The sequence below is a fragment of the Olea europaea genome, chromosome 12 (assembly GCF_002742605.1).
Source record: "Olea europaea var. sylvestris chromosome 12, O_europaea_v1, whole genome shotgun sequence".
NCBI classification, from domain to species: Eukaryota; Viridiplantae; Streptophyta; class Magnoliopsida; order Lamiales; family Oleaceae; genus Olea; species Olea europaea.
In genome coordinates, this window is record NC_036248.1 from 7,959,069 (window position 1) to 7,973,440 (window position 14,372).

Below are 14,372 nucleotides of genomic sequence, written 5' to 3' on the forward strand. Positions count from 1 at the left end.
ATTATAATATTATTTTACCAATGTGGCAGGTATAATTCATTAGCAATAACAAAGGTAAATTGATCTCATCTACATTCAATGCTTCCAACAACTTTAAAAATTATCAAAATTGTTACGCAGCAATCAACCTACTTATCAAGCAAAGAACAAAAGCAAACTTCACGAGAGGAGAAAGAAAAGGGAAAAACTCAGATTTATAACTTCAAGCCAGAAGCAAATTTAAAATTTTTAACAGCTAGCAACAAAACCAATGTTGAAGGCTCAAAATTTCAATAATTATGAAGCTAAGACAATATAAATGGCATATATCAGAATTATTAAACTTAAAAAGGCAAACTCACATGTTACAAAAAAGAAAAGAAAAGCCCATTTTCTTCTAGCAACTAGCATTAATTATTCATCAAAATACATAAACATCAAATCACTTCGTACTTAAAAATAAAATTTAAACCCAGTTCAAACGAAAACAAAGATATGAATACCATCAAATGCTGCTCGGGTACATGAAGACACGAACACGAGCGCCCATGGATTTTGGGGGAAGATTAGAATTGAACTTGGCACGAACAACGCCGCTGTTTCCGTGGGGCCTAATAACCTTACCCCAAATGCACCTGTAGTGGGACCCATTTGTCTTGACCTTGGCCTTGTAGATGTATGCCATGCGCTTCCCCTGATACCATGACACCTCCTCCTTGGTGTTAACTCCCTCGATTTAAATCAACGACGTGTTTGGATACTGGTTCGACTTTGATCTCTTGTACCCCAGTATCGTCCCTCTCACGTACAGCCTGCAGCCAATCATGGAATTAAGACAAAAAAATAGTGAAATAATAACAAGGAGTATAGAAAAACGTGTGTATAGAGGCACCTGACGCGTTCTCCTTGACGTCCCTTCACCATTTCCGGCAGCTGGTTGTCGTATTGTTGACGCCGGGGGGGCGGGGGGTTCGCTTTATTACGAAGTGGAGAAACTAAATGAGATGAAACCCTAGAGACTTGAACGTGGTGGTCACATTTTTTACGCGAAAATGGATTGGGCCAGCAGACACGCATTGGGCCGGTGAACTCTGTTCTAAAGCAATATATGGGAAAATTACGAGCCCGTTTGACAAGGATTTGATTTTAATCTAAGCCCTTGTTTGACCCAATTTTTTCACTAAAATATATTTTTCAACAGTGATTTAATATCATTTCAATCGCACATTTTTCAATAAAATAATATTATAAGCAAATCAAAAAAAAATTCTTATTTTTTAACCACACATTTCCCATCAATATACTATTCAAAAATTCATTTTATCCTCCAAAATGGGGCTCAAACAAGGACTAAGTTAGAGTTAAACAATCAATATTAATCACATTTTTCATAAGTTTCATAATTTTTCAATCACATAATTCAAATTTTTTTATCACAATCTACTAAAAAATCTAATTTTAATCTCCACCAAACACATACACGTGAACAGGTGTTTAAAAATTACAATTCATAAATCATGTATAAAGTTTATGTGTTCAAATATCATGTATTAATTTAATTAATTATATTAATAATAATATTAATATAATCTACCCACCTCAACCACCCCATTCCCCCAAACCCTAATATTTCCTCTCTCTTTCATCTCTCTACGTCTCTATTCCTTCTCTTTTCATTTTTCTTTTAAAATATCGAGTCATCGCCAAAGATGACACCGTTCCAACGGCGACTATAACTTGACACCACAAATCTGCCTACGACGAGTTTCATGTCGTCATTGTATGGTGATAACGTGCTGGGGTGGTGAGATGCTAGCGATGGTGGTGAATTTGTTTGGGGTGTGGTGGTGGTGGTGTTGATGCTGCTTTTGTGGTGGTGGTGAAGTTCAGCAGGTGAGGTTTTATCATAGTTATTGATCTGAGATGAGTGGAAAGAGGGGTTAGGACGGAGTGCGTAGAAAAATAGGCTTAATGCGGAGCAGCGCTTGCATTGTTGATATTAAGCATCGCATTCTCGATTGAGGAGAAGTCGATGAGTGATATGGGTTAGATAAAGTGAAAGTCCAAGAATAGCTAATTAAGAGGTGGTGAATTGGTTTTCTAAAACTTTTTCGAAAATGATTGCAAACTAAAATTATAACGAGTAAATCAATATTGCAAGTAAGATAATGCAAGTAGGTAAATGATAATAAAAAAAAAAGGGAAAAGAAAGCACAAACGATGTAATTATGGAGGTTTGATCCAATCTATGATCTACGTCTCCCGTTACCAAACTCTCTGACACAAACAATGCCCTTTTCACTATTGTTAATTGACTTATGGCACAATCCAACTCTTACAACGCTTCCGGTGACTTACAATCAAGTAGCACCGATCCTTTTACAAAGTTGAAATTTCAGGGACTTCAACACGACCCACAATCAAAACAAGAGAAAGGAAAAAATTACAAGTGAAAGATTCTCTCTTAATAAATGGTATGATCACAATTAAATATCAAGAGAGAAGCACGCTCTACACTTCAATAATTTGCAAAGAATATAGCTAAAGTGTTTGTTCGAAAAACTTTATTTGAGATGAAAGATTTTTACAAATTTTGATCACTAAAAAAGTTTTTCAAGAATTAAATATTTTGATCATTCAAAGATTGAAAATAAGGTGGTTGAGATCAATAAAAGTCTCACTAATTTGCTCTAAGAAGTATGTGAATAAATGCAAAGTGAGATAGTAATTATAGTTGTGGAACCATCAAAAGATCTGTCCTACCGAACGAGCATACTAGGCGTCCACTATAGTATCGGACGGTTCACTAGCCGTTATAATTTAGAATGGTTGAAAAAATGACCGTTGGTTTTACCGGATGTCCGCTAAATGTATCGGATGTTTGACACAACAAATTATGGAAAAAAGTCCTTCAATGATTTTGATTTTGACAAAAGAATCATTTGAAAGATGTTTTTACTTGATTTTTCAAATAAGTGGCACTTTTTATTATAAGATTGAAATCATTATCTTGAAAAATTATCTTATGTAAATATTTTTGTGAGATTTTTCTTGTGTATAAAATCGATACACAAGCCTTTTAACATTCATTACCGAATATTGAAGCATATTACATTTACATTAAAGTGTCTAAGTCTATTATCTTCGATGAGACTCTTCTTCTTGACGTGCATGCTAGACTTATACTTTGACTTTCATTTCGATAGCAAACTTCAAAACATCGATTTTACTTCCGCGTCAATTGTCGCTTGTGAATTACTTTGTTTCGAACTTTACTTCTTCAAATTTGATTTGCAACATTTTCTATCAACACTCGGGTACAATATGTTAGAAATAAACATAATTTGTTTGTGATAATCAAAACGAAAAGTCAACCACATGTCAACATGGAGTACTAGGAGGGAGGTTGTCATTGAGAGTTCCAACGGTAACCGTAAAAATCGGTGGGGGAGATTCTGGTCACAAGTCTAATTGTGTGGTGGTTTTGCAATGATTTTGTGATTTTTTTAGCGAATTTGGTTAATTTGTGGTCACAAGTCACAATGATTAGGTCGTGGGTCATATTTACAATTGTCATAGTGTGTGGTGGTGTTGTAGTATCGTGGTGGTGATTTGTGTTGTTGGTGATGATGGTGGTGCTATTGTGGTGCTGGCAATGGTGACAAGGTGAGGATGGATCCAAGTTGTTGTGATGGCAGTGGTTGTGGTGATGGCATGTGACCCACTATTTGGTCTATGTGATCAATTATTTTGTTTCTCTGTGACCGGCTATTTAACCATGACCTTAAAATTCAATAATTTGTGACTACAAAATTTGAAAATATGTGACCAATAAATAAACTGTGATATATATTTTTTTCATTTGTGACCAATGAAATAAACTATAACCTATAAAAAAAATTTATTTTTGACCTCGAAATAATCCTTGACCAATTAATTTGATAACGAGTGAACGATAAATAAGTTGTGACCTATAATTATGTACTTGTGATTAATAATTGTATAATTATGATATTATTATATTTAATTAATAAAATATTTTAATTAATAAATAAATGCATGATTTTTTGAGTTAATTGTTTCATTGGCCACTATATTTTGCCCATCGTCACGGCTTACCCACTGAACTTTACGATGCTTCCCAATAGCGACTGACCTTATCTCCGTTTCACCCAAATGGCTATCGGATATTCCGTCCATCAACGTTATGCTGAGTTGTCTATTAAAATGCCAATAAATGAAACAATTAACTCCAAGTCATCCAAACACAACCCATTCTTTCTATCTAAAATAAGAAAAAGAAGCAATCTAAACACTCTGCCCTCTTTCTACTATCCAAACCCTAGCCCCGATTACTCTCTGCAAATGAAGAAAAGACCCCAGCCCTAGCAGTCACCCCAAATCCATTTCATTTGCAAAATGTGTCTCGCCATTAAAATTGGATAGCCTATAACAACGCCACCAAGAACCATATACCTGAAATCCGATTGACAACCCATTTCGATTCAGGTTCTGCTAGGGGAATCGTTAAACAAATATCAAACCCTAACACTCTGCAATTGAAGAAAAGCCCCAGAATTCCATTTCGTGTGCGAATAGTGAGTGGTTTGTGGTTTAGGGAAGAGCCCTAACATTAAAACCGTTGGAAGCATTTAATTTGTTTGTGGTTCCACCGGTAGTGGAAAGCTAGTCCAATATCGTATATCCGACATTTGGTCAGACAAACTTCCACCTGAGAACAGATGTCATCAACATGTTCCAAAATGCACTACAATTTTTTGGGAAAGCTACAGAGAATCCCAACGCTCATATATCAAGATTCCTGGACATGTGTACAACAATTGAGTATCCGAAGGTTTCAAGCGAAGCAATTATCTTAAAGCTCTTTCCATACACATTGAGAGTTAGACACTTGCTCACCGCAGAGCATCACAACATGGAACCAATTGAGTCAGAAATTTCTTAGCAAATATTTCCCATCGAAAAGGATTGCAAAGCTAAGGGATGAGATCACTACTTTTCAACAAATGGACTCAGAATGCTATTCAGAGGCTTGGGAACGATACAAAGGTTTACTTCGCCAGTGGCCACAACATGGATTGCAGAAGTGTCTTCAAGTGCAATACTTCTACATTGGACAAAATCCAACAAGCAAGGTTAATGTTGACTCTGCATGCGATGGTTCCATCACGAAGAGAACAGCGGATCAAGTATATCAAATCATGGAGGATTTATCATTCACTAGTGCACTGTGGCATAGTAAAAGAACAAGTGTAAAGAAAGTAGCTGGGATACATGAGATGGATCCATTAACAGCAATCTTAGCACAGCTATAGCTTTAGCTAAAAAGGAGGATCATATGAATGCCATACAAATAGTCGGACAAAAATGCAAGCACTGTGGAGGAAATCATGAAAGTGTTGATTGCATTGGGGGTAGTCCTTTTGCTCAATCACTAGAGGGTGTAAATTATGCTCACAAATTTCAAAGACAGCAACATAATCAGAATCCTAACACCTACTACCCAGGCTGGAGAAATCACCCAAGGTTCCAATGGAGCAACAATCAGGGAGCTCAGATTGCACCACAGCAGAATGCACTGCCAAGTTTTCAGCAGGCTAAAAATAAGCCTTCATTGGAAGATCTTATTACTAAATTGGCGGAGATCTCTACTCAACATATACGAAGAACAAATAAGATTTTACAAGTTTAGGGAGTTGCTATCAAGAATTTAGAAAATCAGATGGGATAAATAGCAAAAGCACTCTCAGAAAGACAGCAAGGAACACTACCAAGCGACGCGGAAACAAATCCTAAACAACAGGTAATGGCAGTAAAAGTTATGGAGAGTGAGTATATTGAAGCAATCACTACACGCAGTGGGGTTAAACTTCCAGAAATTACAATTGAGAGACGGGTGACAGAAAATAAAAAGTCACCTTTTACAGATGAGAAACAGGTGGATAAATCTGAACAACTCGACAAAGTAGTTCCATATCAAGATCTAGAAAATCTACAGGTCAAAGCAACCGCTCCTATCAAACCTTATTTGCCTCCAGTCCCATTTTCCCAAAGATTACAAAAGAAGAAATTGGAAGAACAATTTGCAAAGTTCTTGGATATCTTCAGAAAACTTCATGATAATATCCCATTGATTGAAGCTTTATCTCAAATACCAAACTATGCAAAAATTTTGAAGGAGATCCTATCAAAAAGGAGAAAGCTTACAGATTTTGAGACCATCAAGTTAAATGAAGAGTGTAGTGCCATCTTGCAGAATAAATTACCTCATAAACTACAAGATCCAGGAAGTCTCAAAATACCTTGCTCAATTGGAAAAGATTTAAATTTTAATCGCTTATGTGATTCTGGAGCAAGTATTAACCTAATGTCTTCTTCTGTATACAGAAACTTAGGTTTGGAAAAGCTTAAAGATACATTCATCTCCTTTCAATTGGTAGACAGATCAATCAAATACCCACGTGGAGTAGTTGAGAACGTGTTCATTAAAGTGGGCAAATTCATATTTCTAGTTGATTTCGTTGTCCTAGATATAAAGGAGCCATGGAATGATATCTTGGGCAGATCTTTTTTATCAACAAGCCGAGCTATCATGGACTTTGAAAGTGGCGAACTAACATTGAGAGTAGAAGATAAGCAAGAAAAGTTCAAAATCTACAACACTATCAAGAATCCATTACATGAAGAGATCAGTAAAAAAGCTAAGGGGAGTGCAATTATATTGCTACAAAGGTACAAAGAGGCTCGAAGGAGACAGCCTAAAAACTTAGGAAGTCTTGGACGAGAAAGGAATGGAGGGTTCAGGGTTTGGAAGGCAAAACGAGGATGCAAAGCAAGAAATTGCAAGGAGTACAAAAACTCAAGATACATATTTAAACCACCCTGATCAATTCCTCTGTACAGTCTAGCTAAAGACTATAAATTAAGCGCTTATTGGGAGGTAACCCAATCTTCTAACCCTTTTAGTTATTTTGTTTTTTGCATCGTATAGCATATAGATTTGTTTTGATTACTAGGTTGCATTATATTTAAGCACGTTTTAAGTTGTAGGGTATAACCATCCTTAATACTTCCGTTAGGCCATTGAATTTATTGTTAATATTTTGATTATTTGGGCTAAGTAACACATGTTCTAAATTACTTATATTTAATGTTTGATTTAACTGCTATGTGCAAAAATATGACGTCATGAAACACTCAAACCAACATAGACCCAAGGAAAAAACATGATGAGAAAAATTTCTTAGCCGTCACACATCCAACAAAAATTTCGGGGAGTGCTTTCTTCCTTTTCTTCCCTACCCCTTTATGTGTTTATTTATACTTTATGACATTGAGGACAATGTCGATTTTTAAGTTTGGGGGTGGAAAAAACTTTTAATTTTTGTTTTTCGTATGTTTTTGTGTTTTTGTGTGTTTGTCTTAAAAAAAGGAAAACAAGAAGAAAATCGAAAAAAATTGAAGAATTTCGAAAAAAAAAATTCTCTTTTAATTAGTTGTATGCTTGTGTGGGTAAGACAGTTTAGCTAACAATAATAATATAATTTGAGATTTTGTGCTAATGTATAAACTGTGGATAGGTTGCATGCTAGATTGATTGAAATTTAACCTTGCAAAATTTGATATTATACGTTCACAATAATTGAGTTTGACATGGTGATGAAATGAGTTGTTTCATGCTTGATAAGTTGATTTAGTTGGACATAGACACTTTACCCAAACTATACTAAACTAATTATCCTTAGATCAATTTTAGCACAGTTTGAAGTGATTTTACTATTGTAGGAAGATACGAATGTGGCTAGGGATTCCTTACGTGGAAAAAAATTGTGTGAATTGTTTGAGATGAACATGATAAAATTGGGTGAAAGTCTTGAGTTAGAGGTTAGTTTTTTTAATAAGTATATGATAAGGGGCACTGCACTAATCAATGCATATATTATAAAATTTAAAACTTCTCTTTGAAACATTTATGACTCGAAAAATTAAGCCTACAATGGTATCTTAAAATCTAATGCCCTAAAGTCATCTGACTTGAGAGTCATCGGCGTAAAGCTTGCCATATGGGTCATTTAGAATGCAATCAAATATGAAGTTACCCTTGAAAGAAAAAAAATAATTGGTCTTTTCGAAACCTTTAGGACTCGGGTTATTAAGCCTATAAGGATATTTAAAAATTCGGTGCCCTAAAGTCGTCTGATTTGGGAGCCATCGACCTAAAACCTGCTACATGAGTCATTTAGAAATATTAAAGGGGAGTGCAATAGAAAAAAATTAAAATTAAAAAAAAGCACTAAATGTCATTTTAAGTCCTAACACTTGTTCGAGTAGGGATGGCAATCGGGCTCGCCGGCTCGGGCCACCCGTGACTCTGCTCGAGGCTCGGTAGATCCGAGCCTAGGCTCGAGCCGAGCTCCATTTTGAGGACATGGGCTTTGCCCGAACCGGCCCGTGAGCTCGCGAGCTTTTAAAAAAAAATTAAAATTTGAGGAAAAGGCAGCAGTTTTGCTGCCTTTTAAGGAAGCGAACTACTGTCTTTAAAAGACAACAGCTTAGTTACGAGAAAAAAAAGAGAGAGAAAACGAGCCTGCTTGGCTCGGCCCGGAAAAAGCCCGAGCAGCCTATTTTTAAAAGCTCAGCCCGGCTCGAGCCTGCAAAAAAGCTCAGTCATTTTAACCGGGCCGAGCCCGATCCGAAACTTTAGGCTCGCAAGCCGGCTCGTTTACATCCCTATGTTCGAGGGAATTCGACTTTCGATGAAGGATAATTAGCCTAGTTGAGTCTTGACGGTCGAAACAATCAAATAATTGAAGAATTCTTATTCATTGATATGTTGACTTGCAACTAGTAACGTCCACCTGAATTGGAGAAAGTGAGGATAGTGATGACAAATTCAGCCTTAAATTACACGCTGGGAAAAGAGTGAAAAAGAATAAGTTTGGGGTGTGTGAATCTTACGAGAGGTAAAAATGACATATTTGACCACAAATGGTCGGGAACTGAAACAACTTGTGTATTCAAGATTGATTACTCAATTCTTCACACATTCGTCAATTTTGCATTGGTAAAGTGTACATTAATTTTGGTATTGCAACCTAGAAGCTGTTCGTAGATTTAACATTATAATTTCATATCCAAGGTAAAAAGCTAGATTATCCAACCAAAATATTTTGCATGTTTGTGTGTTTGTTAAGTTATATTATGATTTTGTTTGGGGACAAACAAATATTTAAGTTTGGGGGTGTTTGATAAATATTTTATATACTTATGTAGACCTAAAAATATAGATATTTAATAGTTCTTTAAAGTAATTGTAGCCTAATTTATTGTGTATTTTATTTATTAGATAAAACTCGATGGTTGGAAGTTAAATTGAAAGAAAAAAGCGAAAAATGAAGAAGTACAAAGTTGAGGACCAAATTGCAAATATTCAATGGTTGAATTGGACCATAAGATATATTTTAAAGATTGATGGAAGTCAATTGGATGTAATTAGAAGTCAAAAAGGAATGGAATATCATCAGAACATTACCATAAATCGACTTCCAATTACATGATATATCTTCCATATTTTTTGTCACGAATTGCGACCAATTTTGGGCATAGTAAACGTCCGAATTGGAAAATATCTATCTCTAGAAAAATTATAGTCCTTTTAGTTATCTTTCCAACTCATTTTGAATAAACTCAATCGTATATTAGGAGATAAAGTTATGATCAAAATACTGACTGCTATGCAGAGACAAAAAATCCGCGCGTGAGTGTAACTTACCTTATTTGATTGGAACTCTTTTGAAAACCAATTTGGGCTTGATTTTTCACCAATTTTCAACCACTGCAGATAGCCAACATGAGAATACATGAAGGGGGCTTTCATACATGTCTCATATACATAATATACTCCAATATTCATTAATTATCATCATCAAAGGAAGAGAATTCATTGTTTTTGTGATAGAATTGAAGGGGACTTGCAAAAATTCAATCAAGTGAAGATTTAAACTTGGTATTGGACAAAGAAGAGAGAGTGTAAGTGGAGATTCATTGAGAAACCATTGAAAAGATTCAAGATTTCATCTTCACAATTTATCAAAAATCCGGGTTATGTCTTTCCACTTATATATAATTTCTTATAATTTCAATATATTAGGCTAATTTTACATATTTGCTAGGATGTAATGAACCCTTATTATGAATTTTTAATTTGAATAATTTAATTGACGTTAATTTGTTTAATTGTTTAGATGTTTATTATTATTTTCATGCTTTTCAATTAATTGACAACTTGTTGAATTGTTTGTGAATTTTGTTGTTATCGTGAGAGACAATAGGATCATTAGCACAAAATAATAAATATTGTGAAGTTCGATAGAGGATAGAGATATACATCTGTACTTCATATGATTTTTTAAGATGTTCTAGTTTGTTTAATGTGTTTATCATATTCGCATCTTTCATTAAGGGATATGAAAGTCGGATAAGGGGAATAGATTTTATAACTATTGAGAGAGATTTTCAATTAAAATAGGAACATTGACCAACAAGCATGATTTCAAATTGTCAATTTAAATTATCGAACTAAAAATGGATTAGTAAGGGGGATTCCACATCTTAGCAATACTTCTCGCGAATTTGATAAATTTTTACTTTACTTTCAATTTAGTTGCCAGATTTAATATTGTTTAGTCACAACTTGATTTTGCTATTCGATTAAGGGTATTATTAATTTTAACTGAATCAAACACATGGTCATTGTGGGTTTAACACTCTACACACTACTATATTACTTGTTCACGATCTCGTTCACTTACGAGTAATCAAACGATCAAACGTCGGATATACGATACTGGACTGACTTTCCACTACCGGTGGAACCATATACTCTCCCATGAGCCTTGCATTTTCATTCACTGCAGCGATATTCAATTGTGTTACTCCCAAATTAGCCTCGATGGCTATTTGATTCAAATTTTCGTTTGCCATATATTCCTTTTTTTTTGTTTTTAGTGTGTTTCAAGTTGTTGTCTTTTTCAAAAGTTAAATGTTCATTCAATTTCTGGGTCAAATTGAGCAAGATCACCAATTCTTGAATTTCGCATCAAAGTCTTGAAAAAGAAAGCAAGAAACACTGTAAAAATTTTCTAAATTAATGAACTAAACTAAAAATAAAAAAATTCATATTAAAGTTAAAATTAACTAAAACTAGTCAAAAACAATAGTCCCCGACAAAGGTGCCAAAAACTTGATCGTTTGATTACCCACGAGTGAACAAGATCATGATCAAGTAATATAGTAGTGTGTAGAGTGTCGAACCCACAAGGACCATATGTTTGATTTAGTTAAAATTAACAATACCCTTAATCGAATAGCAAAATCAAGTTGTGACTAAACAATATTAAATCTAGCAACTAAATTGAAAGCAAAGTAAAAATTTATCAAAAATTCGCGAGAAGTATTGCTAAGATGTGGAATCCCCCTTACTAATCCATTTTTAGTTTGATAATTTAAATTGACAATTTGAAATCATGCTTGTTGGTCAATATTCCTATTTTAATTGAAAACTTCTTATCAAATATATTCCCCTCATACGACCTTCCTATCTCTTGATGAAAGATGTGAACATGATAAATGCTTTAAACGAGCTAGAACATCTTATAAAAATCATATGAAACATAGAAGTACATCTCTATCCTCTATCGAACCTCACAATATTTAAATATGACCATTATCCATCACATCAAGTCACCAAATTTGAATTTCTATCTCTAGTATAGGGTCTATAAGGACTATATTTTTCATTCTCATTTTTACAAAAATAGGAAACAAATGCTCCTTAATTTAATCTTGGAATTATTTGCTGTCATTAAGAATTATTTGTCTCAAAAACAGATTGCAAACATGAAATCAGTGAAGCTAACATGAGATCTAACATGAAGCAACCTGGACCAAATGCAAAAATCAGGCCATCAATGAAATCATAGAAGATGGAGATGTTAATTTTCATAGAACCCATGATCATGCAAATCCAACAGTACAACTTCTCTAGACACCAAGCAGCCAACAAATGTACTGAGCTAAACACCAATGTATTAGGTTCTAAATATCACATCTAAACAAATCCACATACTTAAGGCCACTTCAAAAAACCAAAAAACATCATTTAATTGCTAAGCTTTACTCCGCCCTTGCCCTTCTACTTGTAGGGTGCAAGGGTGTAGCAGTCAAACTCGTCGCATTACTCCGTCTTTTTCATGCCCTGTCAGCTCTCAACTGCGCCGATTCCGCCTCATCAATCAGCATGCCATTAATTGATTTCTATTGACAACGGCAGAAAGGAGCTTGTTGTGGACTTCCAGTTCCATATATAGCTAATGAAATCACAGAAAAAATTTATCAATTTAAATGTACACACTTTTGAAATCCATGAAATCGGATCTTTACTTTTTATTTCATCTCATTATAAGGCTGAAAGTCATGATTTTTATTTAGCAACTAACTAAAGTACACAAATAATCATAGAATCATGTCAAATCATTTTAGTACTTACTAGTTTACATCGAATGTAACCCCTCTACCATGACCTTCCAGTAACAAGGCAATAGCAACATTTTGTAATTATGTGGAGGTATAGTGCTGTGGAGAAAGAACATCAATGGCAATTAAAAAACCATGAACCGCTAAACCATCAATATTAGAAAAGTATTACCTGTTTGTTACCCACTACATTGCTATATTCGTCCACGAGTTCTAATTCTGCTCCGAATCATCCCTATTACAGGAGAAATCAATAAGAAGACAATTACATCATTTGCACGTGACACTAAAAAAACAAAAAAGTTCTACCCACATCGATGTCAGGTGCATTCGATCTGTCGTGATACCGTTTATTGTGACCGCGTGCTCCGCATGTTTTCCCCTGCAGATGCACAACCACATCTTCATTCGCCCCTTTTCTCTCGTTTATCTGCCTCATTCCCTTCCAGGGGACAGTCCACGTGGGGAATTATATCCATGACTTCCACATGTGGCCATAATCTCATCCCATTAATGGGATTCAAGATGTTGTCATAGCATCTCATATTTGTCGCGACTGTGTAGCAGTTGTCAACGTAATCTTACACTCTCTTATGACAGACACTGCGTGCATGCAAGGAATCCTAGTTAGTTCCCATTCTCTACAGGTGCATGTTCATTCCTGTAAATCGACGACATATGTTCCGAAGCTGCAATCAACCTACCGTTTAGGCCCGCCAGATAAGTGCAATGGGTTTGATATTTGTTTAGCGATTCCCCTAGCAGAACCTGAATCGAAATGGGTTGTCAATCGGATTTCAAGTATATGGTTCTTGGTGGCGTTGTTATGGGCTATCCAATTTGAATGGCGAGACACATTTTGCAAAAGAAATGGATTTGGGGCGACTGCTAGGGCTGGGGACTTTTCTTCATTTGCAAAGAGTAATCGGGGCTAGGGTTTGGGGAGGAAGAATAGGGTGTTTGGATTGCTTATTTTTCTTATTTTAGATAGAAAGAATGGGTTGTGTTTGGATGACTTGGAGTTAATTGTTTCATTTATTGGCATTTTAACAAACAACTCAGCATACCATCTTCCACGTTGACACTTGATTGACGGAATACATCCGATGACCATTTGGGTAAAACGGAGATAAGTTCAATGGCTATTGGGAAGCATCATAAAGTTTAGTGGGTAAGCTGTGATGACGGACAAAATACAGTGGCCAATGAAACAATTAACTCTGATTTTGTGCATTTTTAAACTGGGAAATACATGAAAATTGCCTAAATAAAAAGGCTACTTTTTCATTTTGGCCTTTGACCAATTCAACTAATAGAAAGTACCTAAAATACCTTAATATATTTCATACAAATCACTGCAGTATAAAAAACTTCCATTCTAGTCCTTAAAATTAATCATTACTTGAATTTAGACAGATTTTTTCTTACAAAGATTTATTTGATTTTTGTTCGCTTAAAGTAGCACCCCCCTAAAATCAGTATCAAAACCATAGAGATCATGAAAATTAAAATAAGAAAAATAGATAATTATTATATAGAAGAAGAAAAAGAAAGTTATATATTTTTAGAACTATTCCTAATAAATTAAAAATAATGACATTAATAATAATCAAAGAGTTACGTAAAGAAATAAAAGAACAAATATTAGAAAAATTAATAACATTATCAATAAAAGATATATATATGAAAAAATTATTAAGGAATATGAAGATGAAGAATTTAATTTATATTATAAAGAGAAGTATGAGTGTAAATAATAATACAAATTTAAAATTGAATAGATTATTTGCAAATATAAATAAGATACAAGAAAAAATACAAGATATAATATTAATAAC

The 14,372-nt window shown here is 34.6% G+C and overlaps 1 pseudogene; it reads right to left on the bottom strand.

The window, feature by feature from the left end:
- Window positions 1–279: 279 nt before the first annotated feature.
- LOC111405472 lies at window positions 280–994 on the bottom strand (annotated as a pseudogene).
- Window positions 995–14,372: the final 13,378 nt, after the last annotated feature.